Source organism: Solanum lycopersicum, chromosome 5, assembly GCF_036512215.1.
Source record: "Solanum lycopersicum chromosome 5, SLM_r2.1".
Classification (NCBI taxonomy): domain Eukaryota; kingdom Viridiplantae; phylum Streptophyta; class Magnoliopsida; order Solanales; family Solanaceae; genus Solanum; species Solanum lycopersicum.
Window position 1 is genome coordinate 32,310,338 of NC_090804.1, and position 15,192 is coordinate 32,325,529.

Sequence of the window (15,192 nt, forward strand, 5' to 3'; positions counted from 1 at the left end):
TATATATGTATGTATTTATATGTACATATATACTCGAACATGTATGCTATCAGTGTATCCCATGCAATTAATACAAGAACTTCGAAAATGTATTATAATAAGTGTGTGACAAGTTGCACAACAATTGAAGAGAAATATAAAAGCTCAAACCAATAAATTCAATTATGTAATTCTTATAATATATAAAGTATTCAATTTGATAAAAGTTTCTTTTGTTTAATATGTCATAAATCATGATTTAAATGTCAAGTGTGATTTCAAAATATTTCTTGTCTTAAATTTTTCTTCTTTTTTAGAAATAGTAGTATCCATCTTTTCACATTTGCATACATATTAAGAAGTATGTGTTGTCAAATTAAAGTAATATTCTGTAGAAGTTAAATAAAAATTTGATCAATTCATGTCTTCCTTAAGACAGTTAGTATAAATGATTATTTTGTGATAACTTTCATAGTAGTTGAAAAAAATATACAAGCTCAAAACAATGATTTGTGAACCTATTCAACCAAATATTATTATCATTGTAAGGTACATCATACTAAATGTTATCAAATAAATTTTAAAAGTACACTTGAACAATTTTAATTATGTAATTTTTAATTATATTTAACTGGATAAACTTTTTTAAATATGTCATAACACATCATTATTATTATTATCGTTGTTGTTGTTGTTGTTGATGTTGTTGTTGTTGTTATTGTTGTTGTTGGTGTTGTTGGTGTGAGAGGTTTATACATATTAAATATTGTAATTATAGAGTACATAAAAAGTCGGTTATGAATGCAAACATTTATTAGATAATACTCTTATTGAAAATATCAAGTACTCTTATTGAAAATATCAAGTACTCGTATTGGCAGATATAACGGCGAGTGGAGTACTCTTTGTTTTGAGATAAATGAAATCATTATTATTTTATTTAGTAAAAAAAAGAGTAATATATATATATATATATATATATATATATATATATATATATATATATGGAGAGTGGAGTCTCTTTATTTTGATTTTTAATAGTGGCAAAATGGTAACAAACTTTGAAATCATACCTGTGAATTTCTGAATTTTCATATAAATTTGTATCACAATATTCAATTTTAAATCGTTCACACATATCTTTAAAACTTTCTTTGATCTATAATTAATATTTTTCCACACAATAAAATCAAAATCCTAGATATTAAACTCATCAATGACCGTAAAAAGCTTTGTGTAAACCATAAAGCAAGTCATCTATGATACAAACTTCTATTTTGTATATTTAGTGTTTGCAAGTTTTCATCAAGATTGTTGCATTTTCTTATAAATGAATATTATCATTCTTTACTAAAAAAAGAAAAGAGAATATTATAATTAATCAATTCATCAAAGTATTGTGTTGAGAAAAAATGTCCGGTCACATTTTGTATCTTTTAAACAAACCTTTTGCAATTTAAGGGCAAATAGTACCCCAAAAAAAAATTAAGAAAATTTAATTAAGGAAGTTTAATATATTAAAAGACAAATGAAATCAAAATATACAAGCAGCAGAAGAAGAATGACAAATTGATTTCATAGTTACTATTCGAAAGACTCACGATGATATTTAAATTTAAAGTTTGCAACTATACCGAGTTGATATAAATCGAAAACAAATATATTATAAAGGATAAAAATCTTGTAATGGAATAAAGAAAGCAAGTGTAAGGATTTGATGATATATATTGCAAACTAAGTTTGAAGTTCCTACATGTCGATGAATAAATAACAAATAGTAACTTTCGTACTGTTGGCGTCAAACATATTAACATACGGTCTGTTTCTTCTACACCTATATTCAATCTGCTTTTCTTTTTTTTGTCTTTCTTTTGTTTCTTCTTCTTGATTAGCAGCTCCTCCAACATTTTTTTTTGTTATCCCTTATTTGCAGTTTTCAATTGTCTTTTCTTCTCATGTTGAATTGTGCAATTCATCCAATCTCATGTGATTAACATCCATCTTAAATGGTATTAGATAATGACCTTTTAAATTCAACTTTTAATTTGAAAACTGATTCCTAGATAATAATGAGAATCAACCCTTCATAGTCAATCTTCAGTTATGTATAGTAGATTAGTATTGGTTATTCAAAATGCAAACATTTATTTAATTGTTTTTGGTAACATTGTAATTGCCGAAGAATTATGCTTTCTTAATTTATATAATCATATGAACATAGTATACATTAACTTATTTTTTCCAACTTTCTATCTTCTCCACATTCTCGACATATGATTAATTGGTGATGCAGAGAATTAATGTTATTTTTTAATGGAAAAAGTTTTTAAATAATGATCACTATTTACTATATAATTAATTTAGATATTTATTTATTGTATTCTATTTTAAGGGTAAAATGACAATTCAATTTTGAGGTTAAGAGCTTCCCACTTTTAGTAATATGGTTTGAGCATTTTGGGCTCCTATAGCTGCACCTTGAGTACATCAGGCCCCACTAATGGTCAAAATTGTTAACTAAGGCATCAATGAAGTTCATAAATGAGTAGACTTCAATCTAGCTCTATAGTCTTCATTATGGCCTTTCTTGATATTTTATAGCTCTTGTAAGTAAAGTATAGCTCCATAAGCAAGCTAAGCTTGTCAAAGTCCCTTATAGGCAACAACAAAGTCTTGGTACGAAATACTAATAATTGGCGAATCAAAGAATCGTCTAATTTATCAACAAGTAAGGTGACTTTTTAAGTGACCAACACAATAATTTGCTTGTCATATTGAAGTATAAGGCCTCTAACAAATAGGTGGAACACCTAACAGCTCACCACTATAACTCAATACCCAACCACGAAGCTATAACCGCAAGGTAAAATTACAACTCTAATTTTTAGCTCTATATGCGTCAAGATATGCCCATAGGAGAGAGAGCTATGTAGTCTATAGGCATTGTAATCACATAATTTTATGCCAAACTAATTGCTATTCCGCAAATATCAACGTGAAAACCTACTGAGCTAATTACAAAGCCCTTGAGGCATCGTCTAGGCAACAAGCTATCAATAGTTGACTAAACAATGAAAACTTATATGAGAAGATTCTTGTGATGCTTTTAACATGTGGTAGCAGCAAAACACGGGCAAATTGTAAAACGGGAAACTCAACTTTAGTAAGTAAGAATAAGATGTTCTTAGGAAAAAGTTACCTTAATGAGGGCCTCCTCACACTGAATGTAATGGTTGTTGAAAGTACTAATTAGGATTCTGCTTTTGTTTATTTATTGGAGTCAAATGATTTATGACATGCCCATTTGGGACATGTAAATTACAAAGCCTTGCGAAAATTGATTACTTTAGAAGTATTGCGTAACTTCAAATGCTATAAATCAAAATGTGAAATTTGTATGAAAAGTATGTTCGCTAAACATCCTTATAAATCCGTTGATAAGAATTCAAAACTTTAGACTTAATTCAGACGGATATGTGCGATATGAAGTCAATACCATTTAATAACTTTTATTGACGATTGCACATGATTCTATTATGTATATTTGCTTAATAGTAAGGGTGAAGTAATTGATGCATTTAAACAATACAAAAATGAAGTGGAAAATCAATTGAATCTAAAGATAAAAAAGATTCGGAGTGATGGAAGTGAAGAATACAAATATACTTTTGCATACATATGTTTGGAAAATAGTATTATCCATCAAATTACTTCACCTTGTACACCACATTCCAATGGTGTGGCTGAACAGAAGAACAAAATATTTAAAGAAATAATGAATGCCTTGGTAATCAGTTCTGGTTCACCGCGAAATCTATGAGGGAAGTCATCCTTAGACTAACAAGATACTCAATAGGGTACTCCATAGCAAAAAGCAAATGAATCCATATGAGTTAGCGAAATAAAAGAAATGCAACTTGCAATATTTCAAAGTGCAGGGATGTCTAGCCAAGGTAGAGTCTCTTTTACCCAATAGGGTGAAAATTGGACCCAAAATAGTGGATAGTGTATTTATTGGATATGTCGTGAATTGTAAGGCTTGTAGGTTTTTGATTCACAAATTTGATAATCCTGATATACATGTATATGGTAATCGAGTCAAATAACGCTAAATTCTTTGAACACATTTATTCGTATAAAATTTGATGTGATTTGACAAGGGAAAGACCAAAATGACCATGAAAAGAATCAACAGAAAATACACTACCTAATTAGGATCCTAGGCATAGTAATCGTCAATGGAAATCCACTTCTTTTAGACAATATTTTGTGGTATTCTTGATTGAAAATGAGCTTTCAACCTTTAAAGCAGCTTTGCTGAGTCAATCTATTGGAAAGAAACGATCAATAGTGAGGTCTAATCAATTTTAAATAATCATACTTGGGAATAGACTATTGACAAGTATAACTCCAGACTTGTAGTCAAAGGATACGTAAAAATAGGAGGTATAGACTATTTTGATACATAATCTTCAGTAACAAGGATAACATCAATTAGGATGTTAATAGCACTAGAGGCAGTGCATGATCTTAAAATCTATCAAATGGATGTAAAGACAACTTCTTAAATGATAAGATTGAGGAAGAAATTTACATGGAACAACTTGAAGGGTTTGTGATTCCTAGTAAGCAAGAGAAAGTGTGCAAACTTGTGAATTCACTTTATGGTCTCAAACAAGCACCCAAACAATGACATGCTAAATTTGACCGAACAATGTTGGCAAATAGATTTAAGATTAACAAATGGTATAAGTGTTTTTACTTTAACAATGTTCTGAATCATGAAGTCATTGTTTCTCTGTATGTTGATAACATGTTAATAATGAGAAATGATATTGACGATATAATACTAAGCGCATGTTCTCCAGCAAGTTTGATATGAAGGACTTATGAGCAACTAATTTGATCTTACGGATCAGGATTCTCAAAAATCCTTAGGGACTAGCATTCTCTGAAACTCATTATATTGAAAGAGAATTGGGTAAGTTTTAGTACTTGAATTTCAATTTAATCAAGACTCCAATTGACTTAAGTTTTACATTTTACAAGAATGGAAGTAAAAGTGACTCTCAATTGGAATACTCAAGAGTGTTGGGAAGTTTGATGTATATTATGAATTGTATACGACCAAATATAACATGTGTTATTAGCAAACTGAGTCGGTTCACTAGAAATTTGAATCAAACTCATTGTATGGCAATGAAACATGTGTTGAGGTATATAATCATACACAAAACTATGATTTGCATTATAATAAATATACAGTCGTGATTGAAGGTTATAGTGATGCAAATTGGATCACCGAGTCAAATGAACTAAAATCCAAAATAGTTATGTGTTTACACTTTGTCGAGGATTAGACTCTTGGAAATTTTCCAAATAGACATGTATCACTCACTCCACAATGGAATCTGAATTTATTGCTTTACATAAGGATGGGGATGAAGGTTAATGGCTCCAAACTTTCTTAGAGGATATCCATTCTGGCCCAAATCTGTGGTATCTATTTGCATACATTATGATAGTTTAGCAACAATAGGTAGGGTTGGGAGCGTCATGTACAAGGGGAAGTCTCTTCATATACGACAGAGACATAACAACGTAAGACAACTGCTCTCTAGTGGAATTATAAAAATTTATTGTATTAAGTCAAGCGATAATGTATCAAATCCACTAACGAAAGACCTAGTGAGAGAGGAAGTTGAAAGATCATCTAAGGGAATGGGTTTATAACTTAGGACAAGTCAGCATGGAGGTAACTATATCTAAAAGATTGGAGATCCGAACAGCTCGATTCTAAGAGAAAAAAAAGTTGTGACTGGCGATTCAACATTGTCAATCAACTCAATCCATTCTCATTATGAAGACAATGTTCATGAACAAGATCAAGACTTTAAGGCTTGTTAATGAGTAAATGAAGCTTAAATTTTTTTTAATGATTTGCTAAGTTTGATAGATTTGACCAAATAGTGTATCTATGAGATGATACGGTTAGAAATCATCTATGTGAGTGTGAAGTGTAAGCCACTTCGAAGAGAAATATATCTCAAAAGTCTGTTCTCTATACACTCATGAAGCTAGAAGGTGTTCATTGCTGAAACGAACACAACCGTAAGAACCATAATGGTAAAGGGTTAATTGTGTGACATATGGTTGTCTAGGTATAAACCAAAGCTCGACGGTTCAAAAATATCGCATCTGTCAATTGGCCGAGTATATCCGACATATGATCACTACAAAAAGTCCAAAGGGAAACCTACTCATAAAAATGCAATTGATCCTTACTTATAAAATACACATATGTTCGTGCATATTATGACCATTCGTATTAATGTGGGGAATTGTTGGGTATTACAAGAGTTCATGGGAAATGGAGGAAAGTTGAAAAGAGGAATTGGAGAAGATTCACTTATGCTTTAATAAAAGGAATTTCTCGTTCATTAATGGGAAAAAGAAAAATAGATGTGTTTAAATAGAGAAACACTTCTATTAATTGTTAAAAGGGTTGGAAAGAGGGACTCCCTCATGCTGTTGTTGTCTCTCGCTCAGCTTGGCTTCTACCTCATGATGAGTTAGGTGTAATTTTTGCAAATTAAAAGATATACAAGGAGCTAGAATTAGAGAGAGTGATTTTTGGAAATAATAAAAATCTAGAAAATTGGTTAAGTTAAGTTAACTTTGAGTTTTTGGTCAAATTCAATTTACCATAACTCCTAGATCAGGATGAGTTAGGTGTTTCTAGATATCGTAGGGAAAATTTTGGAATAATCTTTCCAACGCAGCGAGTTTGCGTGATTTTGAGTTCATATGAGTGAGTTATACCTATTGGAAGTTGTAATGTTCAAATAAGGAAAGTCCAATGGGAATTTTAGAAAGACATTATAGTCTTTTCACTACCCAATTAATTAATTTCGTTATTAGTGATTAAGTTGGGTTTCTAAACTGATTGGGTTTAGTTTAAGCATTTGAGAACAAGTTAGGGTTTTGAGAGAAGAGGATAAAAGAGGAGATGGAGTATAGAATTGTCAAGTTCTTGAGCTAGGCTCGTGGTTTTCGTCAAGAGGTGATCCCTACGAGGTATGTGAGTTTTTCATAGCATTGATTTCATTCACCCACGCGCCAATCATTTTTATTTCAGTGAAGTTTGTTTTAGATAGTTGAAAGTTCATGAACCTTGAATGTTGTTCTTGAAATTGACCTTCTTTCTTGAGGACTTTCTTGAGGTTTAATTGTTGTTTCCTTGAGTTCTTTGAGTTATATTCGTGTATACATACCTGCTATCAGAATCTAAAAAGAACTTGATAATAGTTGTTGAGTTTAGGCGAATAGGGTCTGAAAATGAAGGAAGGAAAAAGTCGGGCAAATCTGGTGCTCCAGGCCGCGGACCCACCCCACAATTTCAAAAAGCTCACCATCATGGAGCGGAGCGGTCACAAACTAGTGTTTTAGCAGTAATTTCTTGATCGTTCTTAATGTTTAGCTATCTAAAATCACTTCTAAACATCATGATATATTTCCTACCACAAAACATGATTCTTGAATCCATAATTCAATTTAAGAGAAGTTAAGAGTCAAGTCAAGAGAAGTTAAGATCCAAGTCAAGATCACTTAAGAGTAAAGTTAAGAGAAGTTCATAAAGTCTTCCAAAAGTCTTTTACAAATGATTTAAAATTGTTTTAAGACTTGAGTTTTGAGTTTAGTAAAGAGTAAAGTTGAAATTCATTTTTTTCAAAAAAGTATATCGGAACTATGTATTCCCTAAGAGTTTAAAATGTTCTCACATTTAACCAACAAAGGAAACATTGATTTCAAAAAAAGCCTTTGAGCTAGTTTTTTAGTAAAGAGGACACTTTGACTTCCAGAAGAGACTTTGAACTAGTTTTCAGTAAGAGCAAACGCTTTCACTATTAAGCAAGAGAGGAAACTGAGAATTTCAAAATATCCTTTAAGATAAGTTTTGAGCAATTATGTCAAACCACAAAAAGAATTTATGTTTTGAAACATAAAGAGCTAGTATATTTTGGGAGTAGTATTGAGCACCGATATGGGGGATTTTCAGAAAACTCCGAGCAACTATAAACCATGTAACCACCATAGGTAGAAAAAGGGTCAATAATTTTTAGATGATTCCTTTAGTGTTTTTTAGCATAGACCAATGGATCTACTTATTAGTTCAGATTCTATACTCATGGCTAGGTATAGACGCTCCTGTAAGCGTGAGGCAAAATGCTATAATCACAATATCTCTTAAATTATGGTTTTCGATTAGAGAAACTCCGAAAACAATATTTTGTATTTTATATATATAAGAAATATTTGTATTTTGATATACAAACATAATTCACATTGTATCTTGCATACATACAGAGTTATTATTTATTTTTAAATACACAAAATTAAAATTTTTAAAGCTTTTAATTATACTGCATTTATGGTTACTTGATTTTCTTACCTATATCTATATGTTGCACCAGAGCGTCCCTAATTAAGTTTGAGTATCAGTTCCCAGCAATCAAACAAAATATTAGAGTAAGATGGATGATAATTTTCTAGACAGTGAAGGATATCTTGACAGTCTTCATTGATTTGAAGTAGCGTTAGGTTGTAGGCTAGTGCAATAGCCAAATCTTTATGGAGAGCCAATAGTTCATAAGTAATATTTGTTGCTTCATATATATTTCCCATTGAACCTACCACCAATTACCATATTTGTATCTTATTACTCCTCCTATTTCGCTTGTGCTAGATTTACTCGAGGTAGAATAACCATTTAGTCATACCATATGTTTGGAGATTTCATTTTAAATACCCTATTATAGGCTTTCCTTTATTGTTCCTTTGGTTCGTGAGTGAGAAAAATTTGAGGACATGTATGTATGGAATATTAGCATTTATTTTCCCTTTTATATTGATGTGGTAGTTATTATTTCTAGGCCTCAAAAGAAGAAGAATAATCAAAGAAAATTAATTTCAAATTCAATACATATTATTATTACTGTTGCACATATCAGTTCACAACTCATAACGCTGCTAAAATGGTTGAATTCATTACATTTAATTCTTTAGTAAGGAAACCTTCTATTTCTGCCATTACTCGTTGTAGTTTTTTCCCATTATATAGTAGTTGAATTCAAATACATTAATTAAGTTTAATCTGAACTGTGTTTCATTTCTGAAAGTTTATTTCCTCCTATATCATGAAGCTTAATCATTTACTGTAAGTCATAATTATTCATGTAATTATTGTATTTTTTTCCCTATTTTAGTGACTTTTTTTTAACCCTGTTAAAGGTTACAGGAAGAATGGCCGAAAATTGATATTCTATTTTTTCCTTTTCTATATGTTTCTTCATATATATTTTGGAAAAATTACTTGTGGGTTGTGCTATATTTGATAACACAAAACAAAAAATATGTGATAACTAATACGAAACAAAATGTGAAGTTTGTTAAAAGAACCAAACAGATTGTTCTGTTGTTTGCCATAGTTTAGTATATTATTTTGATTGTTTTATCTTAGGTACAGATATTTGTATGCTATTGCACTCTTCCAAGAATATAAGTATAGAGACAATTAGTCCACTTCTTTAATCGCAAGTTGAATAATTTTTCATATTTTTCCTCTCTATTTTGGCATAACAAAATAATTTTTATCAGCAATAATTATGCATATAAACAGAGAGTGCTAGAGACTTTACCGACATTAATTGTGTAACATCTCGCAATTTTAAATAGTTAGGAAGAAGCTATGAATTGGAAATATTCATTTTTGGAAATCATTAAAAATCTAAAAGATTACGTAAGTTAGAAAAAGTGAATTTTTGGTCAATTTCAAAAGGTCATAACTTCTAACTCAGGATGAGTTAGGAGCACTTCCAGATATAATTGGAAATCTCTTTGAATGATCTTTCCAATGCCGCGAGTTTGTTCTATTTAAAGTTTGAATAAGTAAGTTATCCCCTTTTGAAGTTGTACTATTTGATTAAGGAAAGTATAAATCCATATTTTTGAAGGGTAATTTAGTCTTTTCATTACCTAATTATTCTAATTCATTTTAGGAGTTTAATTGTGGTAAACTCATATTTTATTCAGTTTTAGAAAAGTGAATTTCATGCTAGAGCTTGGAGAAAGTAGAAAAGCGAAGAAAGGGAAGAATGTTCGAGATTCGTTTAAGTTTCGTTGGGATTAGCTTGTGAAAGTTTCATCGGGTGTGATCCCTACAAAGGTATGTGAGATCACATAGAGTTGGGTTAGTTCACCCACGCGCCAATCATGATTCAATTTCAGCGAAGTTATTATATTTGAATGTAAATTCTTGAATTCTTGATAAATTTCGTTTGAGTTCTTCTAGTGTAACGCCCCGTAGCCAAAACAGACCAAAAATTAGTTTTTCAAAAAAATCTGCAGGTACTACCAACGGTGGCAACGACGTACCGTAGCCTGAACCACGGTCCGTCTTGAATAACCGTCGATGAGATCGGAAACTCCCAAAAATTTCAACCTAGAAAAATAGGTTAAGTCTTGGTCGACGGACAGACTTATGGTCCGTATGTCAAACCAAGGTCCGTAGTCCGTGAACTTCGATCAAGACTCCCTTCAATCACTCTATGACAAGATTTATGGATGGACATCATGGTTTGTAGTGGGACCTACAGTCCGTAGGTGGAAAATTTGCAGCCAGTTAAGGGGAAATGCAGTTGGGTCAACTTAAAATGATCATAACTCTTACCATAAAATTAATTAGGTCTCCCATGACCTACCCACAGATACATAGTTGAATTATCTTTCCATAGCCACCTACCTTTCTAAAACCATACCTCCGAGTAAAATGCTATGCCCATTTTAGTAAAGGCCTTATGAATAGGCCCTCACGACGGACCCAACGACGGGGCGCGGGCGCACGACAGACCGTCACTCCTGGCCGTTGTGAGGCCCCACAGCAACCTTCCCAGGGGTCTTTTGACCCTTACCACTCAGTTTAAACCCTAAGTTACGTCATTTTGACCCTAAATTGTCAATTTTAATCAGTTTTAGCCTAGAAACATAATTAAAACATATCCAAGTCAAATCATTAAATCAAAACATAGAAAATTAGAAGCACAAGAGGAGAAAAAAGCTCAAGAACCCTAGCTCAAGAACGCTAAAATCTCAAGCAGTTCCAGCCCGAAACTTAAGTATTTTTCCATGGATTTCATCAGCAGGTATGTGGGATTTCACTAGTAGGTTCCTTTCACCCATTAAGTCCTTAGTTTCAGTCAGTTCTTGATTCTCTTATCATGATTAAACCAAGGGTTTTTAGAACTTCGATAAAACTTCATGAATTTATCAAATATATGTTTCAAATCAGATTATCATGTTAGTACTCAGACTATCGCATAAATTTCAGAACCCCAGCTTTGTATTTCTTTAGTTCTTGAATTACACATGCTAGGTCATATATTTCAGACAATTCAGATATACATGCCTCAGTTATAAATGCATAATTACCAGATTAATTGTTGCATTCTCGGTTTGCATATTGAGTTTCGAGCTATCCAGTATTTATAGAAATTCAGATATAATCAGTTAATTTACTAATTTCATTGGGAGTAGTATAATACCGAGTTGGACTTGGGTTTAGCGTACCCAATAGTCCCTGAACTACTAGCCGAGTATGTTGTAAGTCCCCTCTGTGGGCAATCAGTTTAGTGATCATGCCAACATGTCTTTATACCTTTGACAGGGTATATTGAGTCCTCTCGATGGGTCGTATACATCGGACTCCACATTTATCTCATGTGGTTTTATTATCAGTTATTAGTAGCTCCCACAGTTCAGTCACACTCTCTGCATTGACCATTTATCAGTATATTCAGTATTCAGTTTCAACATGTTATAAATTGGTCATTGCATCCAGTTAGCTCAGAAATCAACACATCTCGTTCAGATTATTATACTTGTTTTTGTGCTTGTTCAATTATGTTTTAGTTCAGCTTTACTCTATCCTACATGCTCAATACCTTTCAAGTACTGCGCATACGTGCGCTACATCTTCTCGTGATGTAGGCTCACGTCCTCAGTATCCAGATCATGCATAGATCGATTTCCCGATCTCCAGTTAAGCAGATTCAGTGGTGAGTCCTCATTCTCCGAGGACAACAGTCATGAGTTTCATTTCAGTCTTTAGTCGTTTAGTTTTAGTTTTTGTTAGATTTAGCTGGGGCTTGTCCTAGTATTTCTAGTCTAGTTTAGAGACTATTTTAAGACATAGTTAGATTCAGCTTAGTATTGAGTTAATATTTCTTTTATATTACACTCATTGTTTTCAAATATCTCAGTTATAGAATATGGGTATTCCCCATCTTTTCCTTTTAAGTATGATTTAGCTTCCGCAAGAGTTTATTATATTTAGTTTGCTCATGATCATGCCAGCAGGGTTAGCTTGGGATCACTTGTGGTCCTAGGTTCCGTGTCCGCGTCTCGGGGGTAGCTCGGGGTGTGACATCTAGGCTGTGTTGATTAGATTTTCTTGAGATCAATTCATGTTTTTAGCTGTGTTTTTGAGTAGAATCTGATTTTATTTGATGGTGGTAATGATTCTAAGCATTTGGAGAAAGAACCCATGAAGTTTAGAGGGCTTAAAATTTGAAAATTGGAGAAGTAATTTTCATTGGAAAAATATGGTACCTAGGGGCACGTCGTATAGATAAATCCTAGTTTTGAGAAAAATAGTTTCATGTAGAAGAGTTGTTACGGACCGTTCAACCTCAAAATTTATTTTTGAAACCAAAATTTAAATGCTTCTTCACATCACGGACCCACCCTTATATTTCTATTTTTGATATTTTCTCATGTTTAGCTATCTAAATTATTCTTAAACATCATGAGATCATTCCTATCGCAAATCACGATCCTTGAATCCATAATTCAATTCAAGGAAAGTTAAGAGTAAAGTAAAGAAGTCAAGATAAGTTCTTAAGGATTTCATAAGTCTTTCACAAACGTTTTAACTTTGTTTTAAGACTTAAGTTTTAAGTTAAAAAAAGAGTTCAGATTTGAAGTTCATTTCTTCAAAGAAGTATATAAGAACTACGTATTCTATAGAAGTTAAAAAAATTTCACATTTAAATAAGAATCGAAATTGAGATTTTCAAAGAGCCTTTGAGCTAGTTTTTACAAAAGAGGATAAGCTTTCTTAATAAAGCAAGAAGGGCAATTTTGATTTCCAAGGTAGCCTTTTTGAGCTATGTTTTGAGCATTAAACTCAAATCACAAATGAAGTGTATTTGTAAAACATAAGAGCTAATATAACATTTTTGGATGTAGTATTGAGCACCCATATCGGGAACAGTTCAGAGAACTCACAACCCCCATAAACCATGTATCCACCATGGGTAGAAAAGATTCATACATTTTACAAGGTATATGAAGGCCATGGCAGTTTGATGCAAAACGTTGTATCATCACTGTAGCTCTTAAGTGATGATTGTCGGCTAGAGAAACTCCCACAGAAATAATTGTATTCTTATAGACATAATTTATTTGTCTATTTACATACGCCTCAGAGTTATATTGTATATTTGCATACATACAGATTTGATATAATGGTTTAAATAAATTTTCTTTATATTGCACTTGTTTTAATAACGCTTTATATTGAAATGAGTTCAGTTGAGCCAGGTAAGTTCTTTAGATTGCTTTTAAGCCTATGTTGTGTTCAAAAGTCCAACTCGCATACTCGTACATTTAATGTACATATGCCAGTTGGTCTGCATCTTATTATGATACAGACATAGGTTACTAGGATCGTCATCCGGTGCATCGTTGATTCAGTGAGCAGTTCAGAGTCTGTTGGTGATCCTCTTTGCATTTCAGAGGACTCCTTTTATTGCTTTCAATTTTATTTTCAGTTCATTAGGATGTTGAGGGGTTTGTTCCAACATCGATCTAAGTTGTTTTAGAGGCTTCAGAGATATTAAGACAATATTTTATGAGTCTTTTAGCTTTGTATTTCAGATTTCTTTTCTATGAGACTTGAGTAGCCATTTTGGGCTAGTTTGAATGCTTTCTATAAAGACATTCAAATATTTTTCATATCTCCTTTATTTGAGGTTATTATTGATGTTTTTCCTTAAGTAAGCAAGCCAGACCAAGAGTTCTCTTGAAGAAAATAATGGTTCTCGAGTATTTTTTTAGCCGAGGGTGTAGGCTTAGAGTGTGACATGCTTATTGTCATTAGAATGTCTCTATAGAATTTAGGGACATTTATAAAGAGTACTTATTGCCTTTAAATATACATATTTAGTGGCAAATTAACTTTTAATTTTCATTTAAAATGATTTTTTTCGTAGTGATAACTCTTTCTTTTGACTTCTTTCAATTGAATTTGTGAACTTTAAACTTGGATACAACCTGAGAGACTATCTTTTTGAAAAATATGTTAAGCAACATATTTTTCTTCTAGGTTGTTTGGAAAATAAGATCGTCTTTGTTATTACTATTTGTGGATATTTGTGATCTCAAGTGCTCACACACTTATGGTGTGAGATTTTAATATGTTATACATAAAAATTTTGATTTAGTATATTCAGTCGTGTTTCCTTCAGATGCCACCTACTGCTTGGTTGATCATTGCATTAAATTTTGTAACTACATACTATAACTATAACAAGAACTACGGTTGAATTCAAAATAAATTGGGACCATTGATATGAAACCTAAGCAATAGCGATGACTATTCTAGACAATGAGGAAATCTTTTTATGATATTAACAATTTTAAGATCATCTTAAACATATGCATGATACAACATACTATAATAAAAAAGATACTGAAGGAGGTTCATAAGAAAGTAGTTGAAGGCCCTTCATTTGCATTTTGTTAATTATGTTCTTATAGGAACGTGATGTTCCACTTTACTTTGGAATGTTGTTGTTTGAAGATTTTTGATGTCTTATTTAACGTTCTGATTTGTTCTTTATAACTTCATATTTTTCACCAACTATTTCCATGGAGATTTCATAAATTTCTTTCTTAAACTTAAAATCTCTTTATTACTCATTCACTGTTAGATTTTGGAGAAACCTTTATCTTAAGATAAAATATTCTTGGCAATGTAGTGTATGAATCAAAAATACGAATATTATCAAATGATCAGATGTAAGCTAGTAATAGTTCAATCCCGTGTGAATCACGGGTAACTTACCATGTGTGTATTACCCTTTTATATAAGCC